Source organism: Echiichthys vipera, assembly GCF_963691815.1.
Source record: "Echiichthys vipera genome assembly, chromosome: 15".
In the NCBI taxonomy this organism is placed as follows: domain Eukaryota; kingdom Metazoa; phylum Chordata; class Actinopteri; order Perciformes; family Trachinidae; genus Echiichthys; species Echiichthys vipera.
Window position 1 is genome coordinate 9,532,599 of NC_139840.1, and position 6,076 is coordinate 9,538,674.

Below are 6,076 nucleotides of genomic sequence, written 5' to 3' on the forward strand. Positions count from 1 at the left end.
GCCCTTTCCCACCATTTACCCCTTCCGCCACTCCCCGTGTTGGCTACTCTGGAGCTGTGCCCCCTCCCTAATCTTAACTTTACCTCTTGAAGGCTCTTCTGAGGAACAACATGGTGTAGATGTCATATCTCCTTATTTGGATGATGGCCTGTTTGTTATGAATAGTACATGAGAGAAATAGAAGATAAGAAGGAGAATGATCCAGACATCTCAGACATCAAAAGGACATTGTTCACATTAGTAATATAAGTTACTCTGGGTTCATTTCCCCCCCTTTGGGCTGCATATCTATATGCCTGTGTTCTTACTTAGGAATGTTCAAATTGATGTTAATACCAGAGTTGGTTAGAAAGGACATAGTTTTCATTCTACCGCTGAATGAAAAAGGGCTGTTGGAAAAGGATCCCGCCAAAGAAAATTGGGAAAAAAAAATGGAGAAAGAGCTGTCTGCTCGTGATCTACACCAGGCAGCAGGAGGGTTACAGTCGAGCTACACGGACATAAACCATAAGTCTACTGCAATTAAGATCCTTTTAATTACTACTGGTCTGACAGACCTTTATTTAGATCTGTTTTCTGTCATTTGTAAGGCGCACAACATAAAAAAGCATTGTCAGCTGGTGGATACAATTTGTGTTACAGAGATGTTTTTAAAGAATTTCATTTTCTGCCTATGAGATATTTGGAAAATGGGTCATGCGTGGTTTTCACTGCCTGCGTATTATTTGCAGATTAAAGTTTATATCGGAAAAATTACAAGAAAAGCGAACAAAAAAAAAACATGATAAATTGAAATTTCCTGTAGTGAGTTGGCGCTGCAGATGTCTGTGTGTGCTAATGACATCGGCACCAACGGACCTGTCCGCTTGCTTCATCTCTTCTGTGCCAGCTGCCCCGGCTAAATATAAAGATGACAAGGAAAGACGAAGAACATTGAGGCGCACAGTGGCCATTTAAGTGACATCTGAAGATAAACTTGGACACATGCATCTCTCATTTTTCATGTGGCATTGCTGCTATGCATTGCTGCGATTGCAGTGTATGATGTTATTTCTTATACAGACATGGTCCTGGTTGTGCCTAATGTGCATAGTGTTTTCTGTAGGTACTTTGAGTTTTGAGGAGCGTATTGTTGCTTCTTTTACTTGTTAAGCCAAATAAACCATTTAAAATCCAGTAGATTATATATTTTATATATATATATATTTAGAAAAAACAGCTCTGTTTTTCTTAGTTTATGAAAAGTGAGAGATTCGTGAGAGAAAGTGGGAGATTCACACAGATAATTATGATGTGTCAGATTGGCTGGGATCATAAGGTGTGAGGTCAGGGCCAATTTTGCCACATATTAATGCAATGGGTATGTAAAAAAACTGTCTGGGATCTCATAGCCAGCAAATACATAGATCCACAAATATTTTCTCTAAGAGCGTTAGAGACCATAAGAACTGTAAGTGGACTAATATTATTTTTATAACAAGAGTGAAACTTCAGCCTTTTTTGGCATATGTTTATGAAAGTGGTGGCAATTTGATAGCTTTACAACCTCGGGGTTAACACAAGCTTACATCATGACATCATGACTGTGTGCCTTACTCGGTGTGTCAGGATGCTGGCTGCACAGTGCACACAATGTTATGATCATTCATTTCTCAGATACAATTCCAACAGTTTAATGGAACAAATATTGATTTTGGAAGTGTTTTTGTGATGTTTTCTGTTAATAAAATTCCTTTTCAGTTGTATAGGGAGCAGAAAGTAGGTTTGGAGCCGCACCAGGAGAGGAGAACAGAGACGGACAAAGAGAGAGGAGGTAAGAGAGAGAAATAGAGACAGAGTGAATCAGATGCAGAGTGAGAGAAATCAGAACCCTCCCACAGGAAACCGAGCTATACTCCTCTTCTCCTTGTATGGTAAAAACTCCCCCAAAAGCCACAGGATCGCCTTGGGAGTAGAGTCAAAGTCCTGCTAAGTATAAATCACAAAGCCATGGGAATGGTGGAACAGATTAGAGTGTATATGATGAAGAATACAAACTAGTACAGTTTTAGTAGCCCTAAGTGCTCGATGTCATGCAAGGGATATGTGGACACTGACGTGACAGTTCTGTGTTAAATGTTGCCACTGTATGATCGATTTGAAACACATAAAGCATATTTATTCCACTAATCAGTTTAAGGGGACAATAATGAATGTCCAATGTTCCTAAAGTTTGCTGTGGCAACACCTGCGCATGTGACTTATCAAGTATGTAGCACCTGCGTGATGCACTGACTCATGGTGCACTGAGACAAGCCCATTCTGCAACAAAAGTAAACACGTCTGCCCTGTTCAGCTCTGCAGCTTCTGTACAAACACGTCCATTAACTACGCAACTCCAGTGATCTCCACCTACAGCCCCAAACACAAACACTGTGTATAGAATATGGAGGTAGCTATGGGAAGTGGCAATCTGTTATATTTGGCTCTGTAACTCAGTACAGTTGTATCTATGACTTCGGACAATGTCTAGACTCCATCTTACCAGCCAAGGGATCAGAGATCTGTCACTCTGATGAGGCACAGTTGTCTCGCTCAGGCCCAGCGCTGAAAGGCTTTTCACACCGAGAGGGGTTGGCGTACTTGAAGAAAAAAAACTGCAAGGAAATCAATTTTCTTTTTCCTGCCTCTGCTTCAATTGCCTCTATGTTCAACTTTATCAGATGTTAATGCAGAATAGGATTCATTCAGACGTCACATGTTTTATTGCATGTCTTTCCTTCATCCCTTCACATCTCTATCTCTATCTACACAGAGGTGAAAAGTACCAGCTGTCTGAGGAGGCTAAGTTATTTTAATGTTAAGCCTGTACCACCACAATAATTACTGCAGTGGCTTTGTGTATTATAATACACTGACATATTATAAGTGGTATAATTATAGATAGGCTTTATGAAGCAGAAATCATTTTACCTATGTTTCAAGAGTCTTTTCATCTTAAGTCAGTATCTACCGCTTGGCTGCCATTTAAAATTTGCAGTCACACTGTGAGAAGATCAAGTTAAGCGTGATGAAAATCCGAGTTGAACTTGAACGTGATGTTAGACACATATTTGCACTACTGAAATGCAAATACATAATGAGCGGTGGATTATGCAAGATTAACAACCTAAACACCACCAACTAGCTAAATGTCAAAAAGTGTGTAGACATGTTTGTCAATGTACTTTTTTGTTCTTGTTGATATTTATATATGATGATGATATGTTGATACGTTACTGTAAATATTAATTTCTGTACATTCAAATTTGAGTCTTTTGTAATATATGTTTAGTTTTACAAAAATAATTTCCCCCCGGGGATTATTAAATTATTTCTGATTCTGATTCTGATATTTACTGTTTTCTAAACAGATATAATAAAACACACACACACACACACACACACACACACACACACACACACACACACACACACACACACACACACACACACACACACACACACACACACACACACACACACACACACACACACACACACACAGGGCTGGTTGGGTAACTTGGTTTTCCAGGTGGTGCATAAAGCACCTGCTGGTGGCCTTTAGCAGCATGCATCACTATATCTATTAACAGGCAGTGTGAGAGGCGTTTCCCTTTAAAGAGCAATACAATATTTTGCCTGTAGGGTACAAACACTTCCCTTGTAGATTTTGATAGTTGCATATCAAGCGATCCAATATGCAAAGACGTCAGCAAAGAGGTAATGTTACAGAAGCAATATCAGATATGGCCAGTGTCTCCTTCTCAAAGCCACAATTTGCACAGGTCTCTGCATTATTTTCATTAAATCTGCCTAATGCTTTCTGTGTTCTTGTGGTCTGGGGTTGTTTTTCCCTAGGCTATGCCGTTTACGTAGTTCCAATAAAGGTAAATGTTGGTACTACAGCATACAGTGATATATGAGACAATAGTATGCTTCATCTTTGTGGCAACAGCATTGCAGTTTAATCGGAACAGCTGAAAATGTTGGAATGGGGATCATCGTTTAACCTGAAAACTGGTAGCACTAAAGTTATCTAGTGTAGATCAACTATGCTTCCAGTAGAGGGAGTTACAGGGCAGAAATAAGGTTGATAACATTTAACATTTAACATTGCTTGGTTTTTTTTTGAAGAGGAAGTATGCATGCAAGAGATGCAAACTCTGGATTTGTAGTTGTCTCGCTCAAATTTCATCTGTTTCTGTGATCTAAAATTGTCAGAATAAATGAACAGGGCATTTTGCTGTGTAGATCATCTACACATCTAAAGATTTGGCTACACACAGTTTATTACAAACGATGGAGTAAGGACAATTTAAAAGACAATAATATTGTTGGCAGCAGTATCAACAATGGGGCAGGCATCTCGCTCTGACATCTCTTTATGTGTAGGACCTGTTTGTGCATGTGTGCATATTTGAGGCCTGTGTGTGTTTGTGTGTGTGTGTGTGTGTGTGTGTGTGTGTGTGTGTGTGTGTGTGTGTGTGTGTGTGTGTGTGTGTGTGTGTGACTAAGAAAGGCATGCTTTCTTTCTTTCTTTCCTTCTTTAAGTCAATAAGTCTGTTAAGAGTCTCCAGTTGGTCCAAAATTCTGCAGCTTGTGTACCAACTAAAACAAACCAAAGAGAACATATTTCTCCTGTATTAGCTTCTCTGCACTGGCTACCTGTAAAATCTAGAATAGCATTTAAAATCCTTCTCCTTACCAATAAAGCTCTTATTGGTCAGGCTCCGTTGAGCTCATAGTACCTTATTACACATCTAGATCGCTGCGCTCTGAGAATGCAGGGCTACTTGTCGTTCCTAGAGTCTCCAAAAGTAGAATGGGAGGCAGAGCCTTCAGCTACCAAGCTCCTCTCCTGTGGAACCAACTTCCAAGTGTTATTCGGGAGGCAGACACTGTCCCCATATTTAAGAGTAAACTTAAAACTTTCCTTTTTGATAAAACTTACAGCTAGGGCTTACGAGCCCGGATTTTGTTCTGCTTAATTATGCTGCTATAGTCTGCCGGGGGATAATACTTTTCCAGATCCTCTGAGCTTCTCTCCTCTCTGTCTGTGTCATTCATGTCTCATCAATGCACGTTACTAATTCAACTTCTTCCCCGGAGCTGTTTGTGCTTTGTCGTCTCGCAGGTCTCTGCTGATCGTGGTGGTGCCTGCTGCCGTGGTCCTGTATGACGCTTCCTGCTGCTATTATAATCTATCACCTTAGCTGTGCTTGTTCCTACTATTCTGCTGTATTAACTGCCATAACATATAAGTCATATTCACATTACTATAGATATTATTATAGTTACTGGAAGTGTGTCTGTCTCTGTCTTTGTGTCTGTCTTTGTCTCTCTCTGTCCATCCATCTGTCTTTTCTCTCTTTCTCTCTCCTTTTCTTCCTCCCCAACTGATGCAGACAGATGTCCGTCCTCCACAGAGCTGGGTCTGTCTGAAGTTCCTGCCTGTTATAGGGAAGGTTTTCGTTGCCATCATACTCTACGGGGGAATTGTTGGGTCTATGTAAATCATAAATAAGTCATAGAGTGTGGTCTTTACCTAGTTTGCAAAGTGTCCTGAGATAACTTTTGTTATGATTTGGCACTGTAAATAAAATTTAATTGAAAATTGAATTGAATTCTTTCTTAAATGTGGAACTGAACATGGACATTTACATCAATCTGTCCAGATCTTGTTCCATGCTACAGATAAGGGATGAGACTAAAACATGGGAAAGGGTGAGTCTCTGTCTGGGACAAACATGACAAGAGAAACAGAAACATGTTGTATCCATCAACGACCATGTTTCACAGGTTTATGATAGGAAAACACCAAACAGGGCAAGGCTAATTTTAACATTCATGTGATTTAACCGGTCAACAAAACCTTTTTACCTTTTTACCTATTTATCTGATGATGCCTATATAGCAACCTATCAGACGTTCACCACATCCATTCCCAAATAAATAAATGTATATATGAGAAAACACACTACCTCGCTCTGGAGCACCACGCCCTCCTCTCCCGCAGGGGGCGCTCGTCGCCTGCGTGGATGGAGAGACAAACAGG